Source organism: Mustela erminea, chromosome 14 (genome assembly GCF_009829155.1).
Source record: "Mustela erminea isolate mMusErm1 chromosome 14, mMusErm1.Pri, whole genome shotgun sequence".
Taxonomy (NCBI): domain Eukaryota; kingdom Metazoa; phylum Chordata; class Mammalia; order Carnivora; family Mustelidae; genus Mustela; species Mustela erminea.
Window position 1 is genome coordinate 55,679,336 of NC_045627.1, and position 19,979 is coordinate 55,699,314.

The 19,979-nt window shown below is 38.9% G+C and overlaps 1 protein-coding gene across 6 annotated transcripts in view; it reads right to left on the reverse strand.

Moving 5' to 3' along the window:
- The window catches only part of PANK1 (pantothenate kinase 1), a 109,168-nt gene that overhangs the window by 88,771 nt on the left and 418 nt on the right, over window positions 1–19,979 (reverse strand). For 2 of the 6 annotated variants that reach the window (XM_032312137.1, XM_032312135.1), the window contains exons 2-4: window positions 19,829–19,899; window positions 19,602–19,735; window positions 13,881–14,013 (exon numbers count right to left, since the gene is read on the reverse strand). The gene's annotated coding sequence lies outside the window, so the exon portion shown is untranslated. The remainder of the gene's footprint in view (window positions 1–13,880; window positions 14,014–19,601; window positions 19,736–19,828; window positions 19,900–19,979) is intronic. The other 4 variants (XM_032312139.1, XM_032312136.1, XM_032312138.1 and 1 more) reach the window with 2 other exon arrangements.

Here is a 19,979-nt window from a genome sequence, read left to right on the forward strand (position 1 = left end):
ATATTCTGCATAGTTATTATATGTCTTTTATAATGAAAGCAATAAATCTTATAGACACTGCAAATTTACAAAGCAAACTTCACTTACAAAACAAAATGCCAGTTTTATTTATTCAGCTCCGTTCAAGGTTTGGCGATAGCAGCTGAGGGTATACACAGAGGATTAAGAGTAAATCCTTACTCACAAGGAAGATTAAATCATTGTTTATGGGGTGCTTGTGGCAGAGGGAGCTGACGAAATGGTTAGCAGGCAGATAAGCAATTATGTTTCTTTGTTGCAGAAAATAAAGACTAACTGGAGGTAGATGTATTTTATAAAGCACAGTGTAGCTTGTTGTAGCAGAACGCTTTTCTATTCTCTAATTGGGAAATGCTTCCATCTCTTGGCTGAAGATTTATAAGATACTCTAGTCCATATCAGCAGCATACGGACAAAGGATCTCTTAGGGTGGTAAATTTTGAGTCATGCTTATTATCATCTATGCAAGGTCAACTTATTAATTTCAAAGAGACATTGTCCTACATTTTCCTCTTAAGAGTAGGGCAATGGAATAGTAATAACAGCAATTACTCTGTTTGATGAGCATTTACTCTGTGCCAGGCATTTTACATTAACTATCTTACTGGGTCTTCACAACAAATCTCTAAGGTAGGTATTACAGGCCCACATTCTCTTATCCAAAACCCTGGGACCAGATGTGTTTTGGAAATGTGAATTTTTTTGGAATTTAAAAAGCAATTTGGCATATGGTGCCAATACTAGTAACTTTGTAACATCCCAAATGGTTATGGAACACAGTATTTCTACAGAGAAATGTATGAAAATTCGCACTAAGTGGAATAAAGTCCATAAATAATGTTACAATTTATTTACACAAATAAACTTATTTGCAAATGAAATTTGTTGATAAATAGATTTTACTAGGATATAGGATATATATATATATACATATATATATATATAGGATATCTATATGATATCTCTATAGGCTATATGAATACAAACCATAAGGACTTAAACTTATTTCTTTTCTTGATTAGGATAAATATTTTTAAATGAAATTTTAAATTTGTATTGATGAAAAACTAACCTAAACACATGCAAGAAATAGTCATCACACTTCTGGTTGTTTGAGAATCTTGAACCAGGGGTTAGCATTGTCTGTGAAACCAGGCTGGAGCTGGACATCTGATGAGCCACAAATGGGATTCTTAAGGGACAAAGAGGCATCACCACAAGTAGCATTTCTACAGACTTTCCCTGGTGTTAACTGGTCTCCTTAGCATAGGTTTCGGTCTAAGCAGTTTCTCTCTAATTGATTAAACTGCCATGATCTCTTGCTCACTGATGGATGCACATTGTTCAAGGCTAGCAATTAATCAGTCACACATTTTCACCATATACTCTATAGAGACTTTTTAAAGCTGTGCTCATGTCATCATTGTCATTATTACTACTATCTTCATAGTGGTCTGTACTTAACACTATCTCAGCAATTTCCCCATCACTGAAAGAATGCATGATGGGTACATCATTATCAGTGTTCAGCATTTCTTCAATGTCACCTTCTTCCAATTTATTGGAACTTCCAACTTCTCCCAACTTACTTGAGGCTGATAAGACTTTTGGCATAAGTAATGACTTCAAAAAAAAAAAAAAAGATTTTATTTATTTATTTGACAGAGAGAGAGCACATGCACAAGCAGGGGGAGCACCAGGCAGAGGGAGAAGCAGGCTCCCCATGGAGCATGGATCCCGACATGGGGCTCGGATCCCAGGACCTGAGCTAAAGGCAGACACTTAACTGACTGAGCTATCCAGGCACTCCAGTAATGAGTTTTGGTAATATCTTCTCATTGCAATCTCTGAATCTTTAAAAATCTTCATCAATGAGGTCAATTTTTTCCTTTCCTTTTTTTTTTTTAAATTTATTTATTTGAGAGAAAGAGAGAGAGAGAGATCACAAGTAGGCAGAGAGGCAGGCAGAGAGAGAGGGGGAAGCAGGCTCCCTGACGAGCAGAGAGCCCGTTATGGGGCTCGATCCCAGGACCCTGAGATCATGACCTGGGCCAAAAGCAGAGGCTTTAACCCACTGAGCCACCGAGGCACCCCTCATTTTCAAACATCATTGGAGCCCAGTGCAGTGCCAAACATTAATTAATGTTGACTTATGAACATCATTCCAAGCATTAGCAACTGCATTGATGGCATTTTTAAGACTAAATTTTTATAAAGAAAGTCTTGGATTTTCAAATATCTGTTAACTGACACAAACATGGTGTTTAGGAAAAATAAGTGTTTATAGTTGCTCTTCATAATTTTTTAAAAAAGATTTATTTATTTGAGAAGGGGGGAGGGAGGGAGGGGGAGAGAGAGAGAGAGAAAGATCACCAGTAGTAGGGGAGGGCAGAGGGAGAAGCAGGTCCCCTCTGAGCAAGGAGCCCAACATGGGGTTCTATCCTATCCCAGGACCCTGGCCTGAGCTGAAGGCAGATGCTTAACCAACTGAGCCACTGGGGGCCCTATACTTGCTCTTCATAGAGTATAGAATTCCTGGGTCACAAGCCTGTATTTTGGAAGTCACACTGAGGGAAAAGCAAATGCTGAAAACATTACTTTTCACATGAATTTCAGGAGGGGGATGTGAAGAACAGTTGTCTAGGAATAATAATTTGCATCTGTCTTGCAGTCCAGATTGCTTGTAGTGAGCTTGTGCTGCTGACACAAGGTGCTTATGGAACCAATGAGAAAAGATTCCTCTTGTTACCATTGTCTTCCTGTTTACGTAATAATGCACAGGTAAAGTGCATTATTCCCCCTCTCTCTCCTCAGTAAAGGAGGCTAAGGTGGGGCTGTATCCCAGGACCCTGGGATCATGGCCTGAGTCAAAGGTAGATGCTTAACCGACTGAGCCACCCAGGTGCCCCTGCACATACCTTTTAAACACCTTGGATATTGGGATGCCTGGGTGGCTCAGTGGGTTAAGGGTGTGTCTTGGCTCTTGGGTCATGATCCCAGGTCCTGGGATCAAGTCCTACATGGGGTTCCTTGCACAGCAGGAAGTCTGTTTCTCCCTCTGCCTCCCACTTCTCCTGCTTGTGTTCTCTCTCTGACAAATAACTAAATAAAATCTTAAAAAAAAAACAAAAACACCTTGGATATAGGCTTTCCCAGTCATTGCTGATTTCGTTTTGTGTATGCCTACAGCGTTAGCACACCCAATAGTCAAACTTTGTTTGGTGTCCTTGAAATCCTTCGGTGCCCTTTTGTCAGCTGTTGTTAAGATTTTTCTAGGAAAACAGGACCAGGACAGAGCTGTTTCATCAGCATTGTCAGTTTGCCCTGGCTAAGGTATTATCTTAGCAAATTCATCAGTGGTTTTATAATCAGTAGGAGCTTTTTCAAAGATTTTAAGATACTTGATACAATGACACTTTTTACATTTCTGCAGCCAGAATTCTGAATATTCACTTTCAACACTCAGTTCTTCACGCTGAATTCTAGGTTGTTTCGTGACCAACAAACTAGTCATTGGCATATCTTTACTTCTTTGTTGTCGAATCTGTTCAATCAACACGTGGTCAAGCTCTTTGTTTTTGGCCTTGTTTTCTCTGTTTTTCATCAGTTCTTGGTTACGACTGTCACTACACAAGTTTAACAGCTCATCTTTCTGTCTCTTGAAGTCACAGATGGTGGTTGTTTCCAGAGCAGTCTTCAGTAAGATGTCTTACAGACACACTACCGTTATCTTCTGTAATAACTCCATTTTCTGAGCTGTGCATAAAGACCCATGTTTCCTTTTCTTCTTCTCACTGTTACCCATGGGCATGTCTTTAAGTCTTTTGGGCATTTGCACAGTAAGGTTAATCCCCAAGTCACAAAGTGTCAGCAAACAGCAGAGGGTGTGTGTGATGAACAGGAGTGCTAAGACATAAATAAGTGCTAATCTTGTTTGTCCACAGCAGCTTTGCTGCCAAATCATCCTGGGGCCAGACTTAAAAAGATAGTTGTGTGTTTCAGAGAAGTTCTGCTTTTTTGTTTTTTATCCTATTTTGGAATTGCGGAGTAGAGATTATGGACTCGTATTAAAAAATATCATTTTTATGATGAAAAGACTGAGGCTCAATTAGCAACTTGCCCAAGGTAATGAAGCTATTATTTGTCTTTTTCTGCCTCTGTTCAATCTCCTCAAATTTGGTCACTTTGCTGAACAAAGACTTCTTATTTCGGTATCATTGTATGCCAAGATGATTTGAGTTGAAATATTTTTAGCAAAGGAACCTGATACTCTTGGCTGTTTGACTGGCATAATCAGAAGTTGACCCCCAAGCTGGATAACATGAAGATGTCTTGGCAAGAAGTGGCTGGAGATGCTAAATTTATAGTCATTGAATATAGATGTTTCTTTTTGTACCAAATTATCTGTTTGGTACTTATCTGCCTAGTTATTTATTGTCCCACAATGAGCAATCAGGAAAACTGAAAGAAAACCACTCATTTCCGATTATGTCCCAAACACTCCCACAAATTTCCCTTAAATATCCACTCATTTGAAAGGTTTTTGGTTTGTTTTTTTAACTGTTCCACAAATTATATATCCCAAGTGGGACTCAGAATTATTGTTAATCAAGCTCAGAATTAAAACACATTTTAGACACTCTACTAATAAGTTTCTTTCAACTTAGAATTAATGAGAATTTTGAAAGTAACCTCTTCCAGGCTTTTCTAATACCTTGGGACACAGGTGACAAAGGTACAAAATAAATCTAGATGGAGTGCAGATGCTCAGGGACAACACACTTCGAAGCTATGGCAACTGGATCCTGAGACACCGAGTGTAGTTCCTGGAGAAGGAGCTTCGTGGCACCACCCTCATCGCTGGGCCCCATGCTGTCCCTGTAAGGACTAGCTCTGAAACACATGCTGAACTCTGTTTTCATGTTTTCTCATGACAGCAAAACCCCTCTTTGGATTTCTTTTGGTTAGCGAAAACAGGTGCTAATATAGCTCTTTTGTAAAAGTGAAGCGGAAAAATGTGAACTTTCAGGGGCGTCTAGGTGGCTCAGTCATTTAAGTGTCTGCCTTCGGCTCAGGTCACCATCCCCGGGGTCCTGGGATGGAGGCCCCCCAGCTTCAGAATCACTCCCAGCTCAGTGGGGGGTCTGCTTCTTCCTTTCCCTATGTCCTCCCTCTTGCTCGTGTGTTCTCTCTCTCTTTCTCTCAAATAAATAAATAAATAAAATCTTTTTTAAAAATGTGAACTTTCAAGAAGTGTGTGTGTGTGGGGTGCCTGTATTATAGAAGACTGAAGACTGTTGATTCAGTCCCAAACCCTTCTCCCTTTTCCCAGAAGGTGCAAGAGCAGTCAAAGAGCTGAGGGGTTTATAAAGTGAGTAGAGCACAGGTGCTGTAATCACAGAAAAGTTTAAAATTTAGTAAGTAAATATGAGAAATGAATAAAATCCAATGAGGATTCTCTCCCTTAGGAGAGGAAGAGATCATATCTGTCAGGTAGGGCGAGATTGCTCTCACATTACTTTTCAGCACTGGTCTCTCGCATTTGACTATACTAATAAGTACCATTTACTGGGTATCTTCTGTGTGCCAGGCTGGCACACAGAGAAGCTGGTATTTAAGAAGCATCAGATTCAGAAAGGTCTGTTGACCTTGCCTAGTATCACAAACTTCTAACTCACAAAGCCTGGGATCTACCTCTTTGACTCTAACACCCTATTTTTTTCCTTCAACATACTCTTTCCTCTTTCCTGAGCAAACAGTCTGCACTCTTGCCTCTCCCTTCATTATAGTCTAATCTACTTTATGGTGTGTTGTTCCAAGGAGTAAAAATCTCCTGGTTGCCCAACAAAAGAACAATTCTAATGACTGGTTTGGGGGAAATCTCCTTGAACAATTAATCAAAGCACAGAGAAACCTGCTTGATGCTTGTCCTTCTTAGACATATTTCTTCTAAGAGCAAGGTGTTGCTTTGGAACCAGAGTATTTTGGCCAGTGTTGGGATACTCTGAATGAAATTAGAATGAGCAGTGGGGTGACTATGTTTTTGGATCTTTTGGGACTACTATCAAAGAATGCAATGCTCTTGAGAGAGAGTTCTATGATAGCAAATAAAAGAGCTTAAAAAAAAAAAAAAACCTTTTTAAATGTAAGCAATTCTTTCCAGCTATTTAAAAAAATACACACCTTGGCACTTGTCTTTAGCTGGAAAGAAAAGTACCTCCAAACAGCCTGAATAGTAGTGGTAGCAATGCTGACTATCTCCTAGAGTAACTGAAATGTTTTTTCAGAAATACCAACTTTTAAAAGAGACATTGATTAATACTCAGATCAAATTTTTACAAGATTTCTCACAGATTAGTTATATATCATCCAATAAAGTATTTTATCAAAGCAGATCATGGGATATTTATTCTGATTATAGTCAATTCCCATTTTATTTCCTCTTCTGAATTATTTGATTTTTACTATCTCCCAATAACAACACATGAATTCGCTAGCTGCTGGACAAATTAGTTAACAGCTTTGTGAGAGAGATTGGCCATATGCTCATCAACTGGGTTTCCTCTTCCTGAATGTGTAGGAAAACCACATTTCCCACTCTCCCCTGCAGTTAGATTGGGTTCCTTCCAACGGAATATGAGCAGCAGTAACATACATCACTTCCAGACCTAGTAAGAAATCCTTCTGGCACCCTTATTCAAGTTCTGTTTCCCCTCTGTTAAGTCCATGGAGGTCAATACTGCAGATCACCGACTGAAAGGATTCAAGGCAGTATTTTGAAGGCAGTTGCCCAGGGTAGTACTCACAATGGCAGTATATCAGAAATGAATGAGAAACAAAACAGTGTGGAGTTGTTTTTTACAGCAACTGGCTTTAATTAGTCTAATTATTATATACCTTTATTTTTCATTAAACACATAAGAAAAGTTTGGTTGTGATGTCTAATGCAATTAATGACTTTATCTCTGATTTTTAAGCATGCTTTCTATTATGTTCAGAAATTTAATATCAGAATTCAAATTATGCATATGTACATTTCTTAAAGAATATAATACCTACCCCCTTGGTCTTGCTACATCAGTAACTTCTAGTTTTAGCTGGACACCACCTTGCATTACTGCTAGTTAAGCAATAAAAAAAGTATTACTTTGTTTTAATTAACTAATGTAAAATGATTTATATTAGATCTGTATGATTTTAATCTTTTAAAAAAATATTTATTTATTTATTTTAGAGAGACAGAGAGAGAGAGAGAGAGAGAGAAAGTGAGCATGAAATGGGGGAGGGGCAGAGGGAAAGAAAGAATCCTCAAGCAGACTCCCCCCCCGAGCACAGAGTTGGACTTGGGGTTCAATCTCACAACCCTGTGATAATGACCTGAGCCAAAATTGAATTAGCCATTTAACCAACTGAGCCACCCAGGTGCTTGTTTATCATTTTAATCTTGACTGCTTTTGGAAATATATCGTACAACACAGATTCTATAACTCAGCTCTCAGTGTTTTTTATATTATTCCTTAAAACAGACATTAACAGGGCACCTGGGTGGTTCAGTGGGTTAAGCCTCTGCCTTTGGCTCAGGTCATGATCTCACATGACCCGTCTCACATCACATGGCCCGATGGAGTCCCACATCGGGCTTTCTGCTCAGTGGAGAGCCTGCTTCCCCCTCTCTCTCTGCCTGCCTCTCTGCCTACTTGTGATCTCTCTCTCTGTGTGTGTCAAATAAATAAATAAAATCTTAAAAAAAACCCCAGATATTAACACATTTATTTAAACTGAAGAATAAAATCAGACTTTTTCTAACAGAAAATAAGTCTTACACTGTGTGTTACAAACTGATTAGTTTGACAGTGAGGACTGGCTTTTTCAATTAGGTTATATGACATTTTCCCACATATTCAATAAATGAAACCTGCAAGATTTTGACAGAAATATATTTCAAATACATAATGAAAGAAATTTTATAAAAAATATTGCATTTGCACAGATATTGAAAACAGTATTTCCAATTTTTACTGAGTATATTGGTTTAAATGAAGTGCCACTGTGTAAAAGAGTAAAAGGTATAATTGATAGTTACTTGTAGATTTTTTTTAAAGATTTTATTTATTTATTTGACACACAGAGAGAGAAATCACAAGTAGGCAGAGAGGCAGGCAGAGAGAGAGGGAAGCAGGCTCCCTGCTGAGCAGAGAGCCCGATGCGGGGCTCGATCCCAGGACCCTGAGATCATGACTTGAGCCGAAGGCAGAGGCTTAACCCACTGAGCCACCCAGGCACCCTACTTGTTGATTTCTGATAAATCCTTTTTGGTGTAGTTTAAGAGATTGAGACTCTAATGTCTGTGTAATAAAGCTCTTTCTAATTTATAGCTTTCAAGAAAATTAAAGAAGACCTAACTGAACTGTCTTTAAAAATAATTTCAGATAGTAAGTCACTCTTGTTTTTGGCATCTAATTTGAAAGCTGCTTAAAGAATTGGGTGATGTTGTCATAAAGTCTTTCTATTCCTACATTATTTTCTGTATAAGCCAACTTTACCTATTTATTTTTAGATTTTATTTATTTATTTCACAGAGAGTGGGAGAGTGTGGGAAAGCACAAGCAGGGGGAGCAGCAGAAGGAGAGGGAGAAGCTGGCTCCTCACTGAGCAGGGAGCCTGAGGTGGGTCTTGATGTGCGGCTTGATCCCAAGATGCTAAGACCATGACCAGAGCCAAAGGCAGACGCCAAAGGCAGATGCCTTTGGCTCTGGTCATGGTCTTTGGCTCTGCCTAACCGACTGAGCCACCCAGGCACCCCTATTAGGCAACTATATGCTTACATATATAAAAATGAATAACAGCAATAGAAATGATAATCTGTCCCATTTTAGATATAATATTCTTCCATGAGCACATGAACTAATGGAAAAATAAATCCCCATTAATCTCAATAAATGGTATGTTTCTGAAAATTTCTACTTAAATGTTAGTAATTATAAAAATATTTAATATATTTATATTGTTTTAATTTCTTGTAAAATAATAATAATTGTCATGATAACTACAGAACTGTGCTTTTAACTTGGAATAAAAAATAACATCTATATAAGGATTTTTGTTTGAGAGACATGATAAGGGGATTAATAAAAGCCTATTTGACACAAACACTTCATTAGGGTAAAAAATTTATATTAGGGTAAAATTCTGGGGAAGTTGGGATGAAAGGAATTTGGGAAATAAAACCAATGCTAGTTTTCTGATTGTTAGGAGCTTGTTCATGCAGTTTTTAAAATTGTGTGTCATCCTCAAAATTGCTAATATGAGATTATACTATACTAATTATTCATACCTTGGTATTTTTTCCTTGTGTATCGTTTTTTAAGAAATTGGTTATGCTTGGGCATGTCACTTAAATTTTCAGAACCTTGTTTTATTCCCCCCCACCTATAAAATAAAGAAAGTTGAACCAGACTGTCAGGTCCATTACATGTCCCTAATATTCTACACCTCTGTGACCAAAGACTCAAATATATTCTTTTAGATAACTGAAAATGAACAGTATATAAATATGCATTTCTTTCTTCTTCTTCCTCATTTCCTCTCTTCCCTTCTTCCCTCCCTTCCTCCTAATCACAAAGGCCCTATTGGCATACAGCAAAGATTGTATTTTTTGAGGGATTTATTGAAACTAATCTCACTATTTATCAATTAATCACAGTAATTCAATGGCTTTCTTTAATGAAAAATGGCCATGCTATTCATGCCATCATTATATTCCCTAGTAATTGAAATCCAAAAAGTGCAATATTTTCTACAATAAAAAGATCATGTTGGAACAGTCCTATTTCCTCTTTCTGAGGAAGCTAGAATCTTAAAATAGGTCATCAGAAATAGAACTCTTTGGAATAGATAAATGCAGCAGAAAGTCTATAATTGTTGTTGAATATGTATGTGAGGTCCACTAGCACTGCCCTGTGTATTTTGAAAGCAAATGCAAGATATGATCTATAAATAGGACCATTTTGATTTTAAGTAGTTCCATTTTGGCAATGGAATGTTGTTGTTTATCTTATTTGCTATGTTGTGAGCAGTGACAAAAGGTCTTGAAAGGTTAGTGCTGAGCTTTTCTTTCCTGCCCAACACTTCCATGGGGTTAGATCTTTCTGTGCAGATTTGTGGAGAACTGAGATTGTTAGATTAGGGATACAAAGAGAAAGAAACAGTTAATATTCAATTGACCGACTTCCAAAAAAGGGCATACAGAGAGAGACCCCAAGAGAAGCGATGGTTGCTGGCCAGTGACTGCAGACCACCCCCAGCATTTGAATGAGCATGCCACTCTGTGTAGAGAAGCCATACATGCTGTTGTCGTCACCAGGAGCCCTTATAGCACCTGCACTTGGCTTCTTGCACCAACCAGGTGAAGGATGTCCACCTGTGCCCTAAGACTTTGCTAGACTCCCACTTGACCTGCTCTCTATGGATTTCACCCTTGTCAATGGGACACACTTTTCAGAACAGTCTGAGTTCCTTCACCACCAGAGAAAACTGAAGATGGAGTAGAATCAGAAGCCCCAGCTTTGGCACTTGGAACGGTGGGAAACCCATTCCAGGTTACATGTGTATATATTTTTATTAGGAAATACTAAGGTGTTAAGGATAATGAAATAGCATATAAGAAAGTATACAGCATTAATTCATTTATATATTCAAATAATAAACTTTTATTGAATACCTAATGAAAACTTATAATAGCTCATATTCTGAACCAGGCCCTATGCCTAGGTACTAGGGACACCAAAAAAAAAAAAAAAAAAAAAAAAAAAAAAAAAATTAAAAAAGGCTACACCATCATAGTCATCCAAGGACGTTATCCTTAGATGTTAGAAGTCCATAGCACACCTGCAAGACTTCATTCACTGAACAAATAATTTATTGAGCATCCACTATTTACCAGGCACTGTTGTGAATACTAGGGATATAGTGGTGAACAAGATGGATGAGATCCTGGTCTTGTAAGCTTACATTGTGGTGGGGAAGATATAGTATAAACAAATCAGGTAATTTCAGTTGTTATAAGTGCTGTGAAAAAGGTAAAATAGGCCAATGTGATAGAAAGTAACCGGTTGGGGGGTGAAGGGAACAAGTTCAGGTAGCGTGGGCAAGAGAGCTTCATTGGGGAAGGTGTTTGAAATGAACACTGAATAAAAAGTAACACCAAGAAACTTGGAAAGCACAGATGGAATGGAAAGCACACGAGCTCTCAGACAAGTACTAGTCTAGTGTGTTCTAGAAAGGTAGTCAATGGTACAGTCTCTGCAGGCTCACAGGAGCGGGGAGCCTCATTCAGTAGGGAGGTGATGGGATCTTTACGGCTTAACATACAATGAGTGCTTAATAAAAGAATGGTATTTTTCCTTCTTTCCTCTGATGGACTACTTTAAAAAATGTTTACTACAAATGTAAGAAGGGCTTAAATACCCTCCCCTATTCCACACCTCTAGTCCTGCCTCCCAGAGGCAACCACTCTTAAAATTTTAGTTCTTTTGGCATATCTTTGAATAGCATGCTCCTAGTCTTATTTCTTCTCATATCAATTATAGATATCATCTATTTACTTCCTATAATGACAAGCATTTAGCTAAAGAGCCTTATGGTTATATGTTCTTCCTCTACTGGCTATCTCTGCACCTCTACAAAATAAACTTTGACATCGGGATGTCGTCTCTTGGCTCCCGTCTCTTCGACATCGGGATCCTTCATCTCTTGGCTCCCACATTGTAAGACTGACAGGTTATAGACCCAGTTCTCCCCATTGCTTCTCTTCCTCCACGTCTCTGCAGCCTCCTATGGCTCATAGAATGTAATTCCCACTCTCTTTAGCATGTTATACCGGGCCCTTTAGGGTCTAGGCCCAGCCTACTTTTTTCATTTCCTGTCGTCATCCATGTTAGCAATACTCACAGTCACAGTACCTACGTACTCACAGTAGTACATGGTTTTGGAAACTCTGGCATGCACTTGTCTTGTCCTCATTGCCTGAAACTGCCTCCCTTGGCAGTTCCCTGCCACTTATTCATTTTAGCCCACATGGCACTTTAAGAAATCTTTCCTGGTTCATGACATTTATGAAATTGAAAAATATTTACTGAGCGGCTGTTTCGTGCAAGGCACTGATTCAGGTGTCAGGGCTCTAGTGGCCCAAGACTCACACTCATGAGCTCACAGTCTAGCGACTTAAGAAGTAGATCTAATAAAAATTATCATAAAATCCACTATGTGTCAGGACTGTATTAAATGACTCACATGTGCTATTTTAATCTTTATAACTTCATAAGACTTGTAAAAGCAAAATACTCTTCCTGAGGTCACTTCCTATAATGAGCTAATATTCAAACTCAAGTCTGTCTGACTTCAGAGCTCTTACTCTTAAGCTATACTCACTCTGCCCCTATTATTCCTTGTACACTTCTACCATAACATTAGCCAAATCGTTTTGAAATTGTACATGGGGTTCCCCATATAAACCACAAGGCATACAAAATTATTTGTGTTGATTATTTTCTCAATGTTCTCAGATGCTACAGAAGTAGTACCACTCTAGATGCACAGGAGAGAAATGAATGCATTACACATATTGGGTACTTTCAGAAATTAGAGATTAATTCTTTCTTGAAATCTCATTCGAGAAGGGCTTGCTTTAGACTGAAGGCTTCTTTTTTTTTTTTTTTTTAAAGATTTTATTTATTTATTTGACAGAGAGAGAAATCACAAGTAGGCGGAGAGTCAGGCAGAGAGAGAGAGAGAAGCAGGCTCCTGCTGAGCAAAGAGCCCGATGCGGGGCTCGATCCTAGGACACTGAGATCATGACCTGAGCCGAAGGCAGCGGCTTAATCCACTGAGCCACCCAGGCGCCCCTAGACTGAAGGCTTCTAAGGGTAGAAACATTTGATGCATATTGGGTGCTTGGCAAATTTTTGTTGAATCTGCCATTCAAAACTTTGTAATCAATATATACTCAGTTTCAGGGCTGAAAAACTATGTCAGTCCCACTTTTGGAGGTGGCTTTGCAGAGAAGGTAGGCACTCGGTCTTCTTTTAACAGAATTATAGGGGTATTGGGTTTAACCTTTGAAAGTCCGTAGAATGCAGTGGTTAACTGTACACCCTTTAGAGCCAGATTACCCAGATTCCAATTCCATTGTTTACTATGTACACACATTTAAGAGGTGACTATGAAACATGCATCAGGCACTTTCATAAGTACTTTACAAATATTAACTGAATGAAACTTCTTAACACTTCCATGTTAATCTCTGTGGTAACTTTACTACTCTTTACTAGCTCCATGCCTCAGTTTTCTTTTCTAAAATATTTTATTTATTTGACAGAGATCATAAGTGGGCAGAGAGGCAGGCAGAGAGAGAGGGAGAAGCAGGCTCCCCACTGAGCAGAGAGCCTGATGCGGGGCTCGATCCCAGGACCCTGGGATCATGACCTGAGCTGAAGGCAGAGGCTTTAACCCACTGAGCCACCCAGGCACCCCCTCACTTTTCTTTTCTGTTCAAGGGGGATAATAACAAAAAAACACCTCACAGGGTTTACCATTAAGATTAAGTGAGTATAAAGTGCTTAGTCTCTGGCACATGGCAAGTTAGCGGTGACTGGTAGAGTACCAGTTAGAGGCTGTGAGGAGAGAAGGAAATCAGCTTAATGTAATTTAACAATTTCTTCATCTTATGCTAATGTTCACTTCAAGGGACAGATGGAATTATTTGGAATGGGGATGATATTTGAAGCATCTCTGTCAAGTTGGCTCTGTTTCTAAGGGAAAACCCAGTGGCTGGTGCTGAGATGGAAAATATAGGGAAAAAGTACCTCTGAAACCTGTCCACTTTTCTGTATCTGCGAATCCACGTTATCATCTCTTGCTGGGATGGCTGCTGTAGTCTCCTAACCGGTTCAGCAACTCTTCTTTGGCTGCCTTCATTCTCTGCTCCAGGAGATTAACCTTTTCAAAACACAGAGGAAAATTAGATTGTATTGTGCTCATGCTTAAAACAGTCCACTGGTTTCTCATTGTCCTCAGATTAAGGACGTAAATCAGTGCTTAGCTGACTGAGTCTTGTAGGATCCAGTCTTGGCCTGTCCCTGCAAACTTGGTTCGGGCCATCCCTCCCCACAGTCTTCACCCCAGACACATCTGCCTTCATTCATTGTTCAACAAGTATTTATTTGATCACCATGGATTTATATAGTCACAGTGACCAGGAGAAACACAGTTCTTGTACTCAAAGAACTTATATTTGAGGAGGTGGGGGAACAACAAACACAACAAAAATCAGATGAATATAATAACTGCTGGTGGTATAGAAGTATGAAAGTAGAATTGAGCTCACAAATTTAAAAAAAGGGGGCCTATGGGAATAAGGTAGGCAGGAAGTCTTCTCTTAGAAGTTACTATTATAGGGGCGCCTGGGTGGCTCAGTGGGTTGAGCCTCTGCCTTTGGCTCAGATCATGATCCCAGGGTCCTGGGATTGAGCCCCACATCAGGCTCTCTGCTCAGTGGGGAGCCTGTTTCCCCCTCTCTCTCTGTCTGCTGCTGTGACTACTTGTGATCTCTCTCTGTCAAATAAATAAATAAATAAAATCCTAAAAAAAAAAAAAAATGAAGTTACTATTATAGAGAGATCTAAAGGGGAAAGAACAGTGAGCCACATGACGAATGGGGAGGAGGGAACAACCAATGCAAAGTTCATATATGCAAGAGAGAACCTGGTCAAGTACCCAGAGCAGACACTGTCATTGCATAAAGGGAAGAGGGAAGTCAAGTTGGCCAGTGGGTGATCCTACAAGGCCTGATAGATCATGGTAAATAATTAGAAATTTTTTTTCCTTTTTACTTTAGAAAATCTCAAAAGTTGTTTTTAAAATTAGAAGTGTAGCACAATGTACACTGTTTCATGTAGAGACGATGATCCACCTAGATTCACCAGTTATTTAACCTTTTTACCACATTTGCTTTTTTGTTCCTATTTTCCCTGTTCTATTTTTTTGTTCCCTCTCACTTCTCTTTTGTTTTTGTTTCATTTTTCGGCCAAATCTTTTGAAGGTAAGTTGCTGAATAGTGAGGCAAGTTATCTTCCCCAAACAATCTTCTACATAGTCACAAATTATCACATGCCAAAATATTTAATATTGGTCCAGTATTATCTTATAGTCCATATTTAAATTTCTCCAACTGTCCACAAAATGTTTTTCTGTAGTTACTTCTTAAAAAAAATAAAACAATTATGGACCAAGATTTATGAATTCTGTTTGTAATATTTGTCTCCTGACTAATGCAATCCTCCACCTAGTTTTTCTTTTTTTCCCTTGACCCTGACACTATTTCCCTTGACATTTTTTGAAGAACCTAGGCCTGTTGTCTTTTACAGTGTTCTATATTGTTTTTGTTTTGTTTTGTTTCCTCATAGTTAGATTTAGGTTAAACATTTCTGGCACAGATATCATCAGGTGATAAATTGCTCCATTGTTGGTGATGCTGTTTCCTCATTTGGCTAAGGTATATCTAATAAATAAATCTCTATGTTGTAATATTACCCTTTCCCTTTATGATTGTGAAATCATCTCTAGGACGCTCTTTGAGATAGTGTTAAAGTCCTGTTACCCAACAACCTTTCAGCCAATGAGTTTAGCATTTCATTTCATTTCAGCCACTGTTTCAGCATGTATTGATAAGATTTTATTTATTTGCCAGAGGGAGGGAGGGAGGGAGAGAGAGAGAGAGAGAGAGAGAGAGATTGAGTGAGCACACACGCATGGGTAGCAGCAGGACTCAATCCCAGGACCTAGGGATCATGACCTGAGCTGAAGACTGATGCTTAAACACCTGAACCACCCAGGCATCCCTACCCATATTAATTTTTATATTGGAAAGTACAAAATGGGGATTTTCTATTTATTGTTTCATTTGTATTCATGAACTGGCATTCCTGTGTAAAGAATTTTTCATTTTTATTTCATCTCTCCCTTTCATGGGGACAGCTTAAAAAAAATTAAATCTGTTTTGCTTTCTCACCATCATTACTCTTTTCAATGCTCAAATTGTTACAAGTGTGGTCAACAGCAGCTCTGTTAATCCAGGTCCAATATCCTTTGAAATGTCCCTGTTAATCTCTAAGGACTTCTTTGGTTTCTGAGAAGAATGTTCTAGGCTCATTTTGCAATTTCTTTGCTCCAGGTGTGAATTAGCCTTCTCTCCAAGGAGCACTGATTCCTTTTAGTGATGAATGGTATTTAGCAACTGTGTGGGTGGCTTGATGCTAGGTGTGCTTCTTCTCACTGGGAAGTTGGGGTTTCTATGCCTCTAGGCCCTGTTAATGGACCAATTGAGATAAAAAAAAAATCATAACTTGATTTTACTACCACCAATTCAAATCCAGCACTGTGGGATTCTTCCTTAGCCTCTATCATTCTGTATTTGTTATCTTCTTCTCCTACTGTTGAGAACCTCAGTTCTAAGCAACATGAATATATTTCCTCATTTGCTTTGTCCTATAACTCATGCATGGTAGTTTCAAAATTGCTACACCAATACCCCTTTCAACATCAGACCTACTAGGTGAAGTTACTGATTTCTTTACACTGTACATTGTATCCCACAACTCCTAATTCCAGTTGATAGAGTACTGTGCTCAATTAATTGACTGAATGCTTTTTCTCTGTATAGTTATGCTGGCAATTTGATACTCAAGTATGTTCACTTCTTTCTTTGTATTAAATTTTAGGGCTTGGTTTTATTTCCAGGGCTTTAGATTTAATGTTTTTCTTTTTAAAAGATTTAAAAAAAAAAAAAGATTATTTATTTATTTATTTATTTGACAGAGCGATCACAAGTAGGCAGAGAGGCAGGCAGAGAGAGGGGGGGAAGCAGGTTGCCCGCTGGGTAGAGAGCCCGATGTGGGGCTTGATCCCAGGACCCTGAGATCATGACCGAAGCTGAAGGCAGAGGCTTAATCCACTGAGCCACACAGACGCCCCTAGATTTAATGTTTTGAAAAGGCAAAAAAAAATTATATATATACATACGTGTGTGTGTGTATGTATATACATATACATATGTATATATATATGTATATACATACACACACATACACGTATATATACATATATTTATATAGGTTATTCAGAGAAGCCACACTGCCATCACTAGTCCCTGCAAAACATTCCTACCTCCCACAGGGAACTATTTTCATTCAGCTAATTTTCTGATTTACAGTTTTTGAATTTATTTCTTAAAAAACAGGTCCAACGTGTGTAGTATGTATATATGTACACTTTCTTCTTTCTTACACAAAATTTAGTGTATTTTTTAGGTTCTTTGGTATGTTTTCTTCCCTTAAAAACATAAATATGAATTTTTTCTGAAATCACTGAAGAGCTTTAAGACAGGAAGTGACTTGATCATTACACCTTGAAATTAGTTTGGTTGCTCTATGAAGAATGTTGTGGAGGAGAGCAGGATCTTAAGCAGGAAGACAATTTGGGAGGCTATGGTGGTCTGGGCAATGAAAAGGAAATAGGTGTTTATTTTACCTGTAGCACAAAAGCACAACAGATACATTTGTTTATGAACTGAGTGAAACTGCTGAGGGAAAAGGAGGACCCAAGGATGATTCTTTTATTTGTCTTGAGTAACTGGCAGGGACATAGTGGTGTTATTCACTGAGATGGAGATTGGGGAGGAGAGAAGTTGGGGTTTGGAGTGAAAAATCACCGTCCCATATTGAATATAGTAGTGATGTTAAGTGGGTACTCAGATATTTGCATCTGTTTGGCGTTCAGAGGAGACGTCTGGAAAGGACGAGGAATTTGGAAGTCACCAGTAAGGATAAAGATACTTAAAACCATGGGAGTTGATAAGGTTGCCAAAAGGACGACTATAGGGGAGAGAAAAAGGTGGGTTCAGGACCAAGCTCTGAGGATGCCCATTATTTAGAGGTTAGATAGAAGAGACAGAAAAGGAGATTAAGACAGGTGGTTAGTAAGGTTGGGAGTAAACAAGGACAAAGTGACTTTTTGCTGACCCAGAAGCCAAATAAGGGTGGCAAGGCTCAAGCATTTAACTGTGTGGCTGCTTCTGGGAGCAAGATAAAAATAAGAGAATCCATTGGATTTTTTTTTTCTTCCCCTGTATCTGGTATTATTTTTCCTATGCCTGGAATGCTTACTCCTTTCTCTCTTTTTAAAACCTGGTTAATTTCCTAATGAGCTGTGGAGATGCAGATCAAACATTATTTTCTCAGATTCCCCGTGACATAGTCTTACAGCTCTTAGAATATTTTCCCTGAAACCACTCAGTACAGTTGTGATTTCTCAATTATTTGTATTTTTAAACTTGATTGTTTCTCCCATTAGAAAGTAAGCTCCTTGAGGGTTAGTGTCTATTTTGCTCACTCTCCTCCACTGTTTCCCTACCTTTCAGCCTAGCGTTTCGCACATAGCAAGCAGGTTTTCAATAAGTATTTGTCAAATAATAAATAATAAATAAACAGAACCCCTGGAGGGTTCAGGAGGCAGGACTCAGTAACGGCTGGTAAAAGAAATAAAAGGCAGGGGTGCCTGGGTAGCTTAGCTGTATAGCATCTCCCTTCTACTCTGGCTCTGGTAATGATTTCCGGGTCATGGGTTGGGCTCCCTGCTCAGCAGGGGAGTCTGCTTCTCCCTCTCCCTCTGCTACACGCCTCCCCTTGTGCACTTGCACGCGCTCTCTCACGCGCTCTCTCTCTCTCTCTCTCTCTCTCTTAAATAAATAAATAAATCTTAAAATAAAAGAAATAAAGATGTTGTGAGGTATGACAAGAAACAACAGATTTAGGGGTAGACCTGCCTGAAAGAGCAAAGGAGACTTTGACACTGAGTTCACCAAAGACTTTCGAGCCAGACGGGAGAGGAGGAAATAGCTTTTATTTTATCTTTCCTCGTGTCTTCCCCTTTACATTGACTTTCTCTGTTCTTTTTTTTTTTTTAATTTTATTTATTTGACAGAGTTCACAAGTAGGCAGAGAGTCAGCCGGAGAGAGATGAAGGGAAGCAGGCTCCCCCCGAAGCAGAGAGCCGGATGGGGGGCGGGATCCCAGGACCCTGGGATCATGACCTGAGCCAAAGGCAGAGGCTTTAACCCACTGAGCCACCCAGGTGCCCCTTCTCTGTTCATTTTAACTCTTGGCCTTGCATCCTCTCCTCTACTCCAAAATGGCTCACTTTAAATGATTATCTTGCGGGGAAAGAAGATGAACTGAATGAGGAGACAGTGGGGAGTTAGTTAGTGAAGAGGTTAAGTGGAGGGAGATACATAGAATGATAAGGTAAGGAAGACTTGAAGTTCATCAAAGTAGGTATTCTAAAACTGCTCCTAATCAAGCAAAATAGTAAAAAATAAGACCCTATGTAAGAGGGTGGGTCTATGAAATCATTCCGCTGACTTAAATTCCCAACTCCTCCCTTAATAGCCACAGGTTTTTTTAGCAAATTACTTAACCATATGAACTCAGTTTCCTCGGAATCGATAAAATGGAGATAATAATAGTACCTACCTCAAAGGGCTGTTCTCAGGATTAGTAAGACGATCCATTTTATATGCTTAATACCAAGACTGCCACAAGGTAAAATTTCAATTAACTTTAGCAGTTATTTTTCTTTAAAATCAAGCACAGCAGGGAGAGGCGGCCTAAATAATAAATGCTTGTCGTGAATATTATAGCAACACACAAAAGAAGAGGATCACTTTAAAAGAAGCAGATAAGGCTGTACTGGCACTTACGTTTTGAGCAAAGACCTTGCCTACGCATGGGATTTAGACTGTCACAGCACAGCGCCTGGCAGTGGTAGGTGCTTTATATTTTCGGAATGGCAAGAAAGATTAAAAAAAAAAAAGAAAAGAAAATGCCTATAAAAGTCTATTCTGGGAGAAA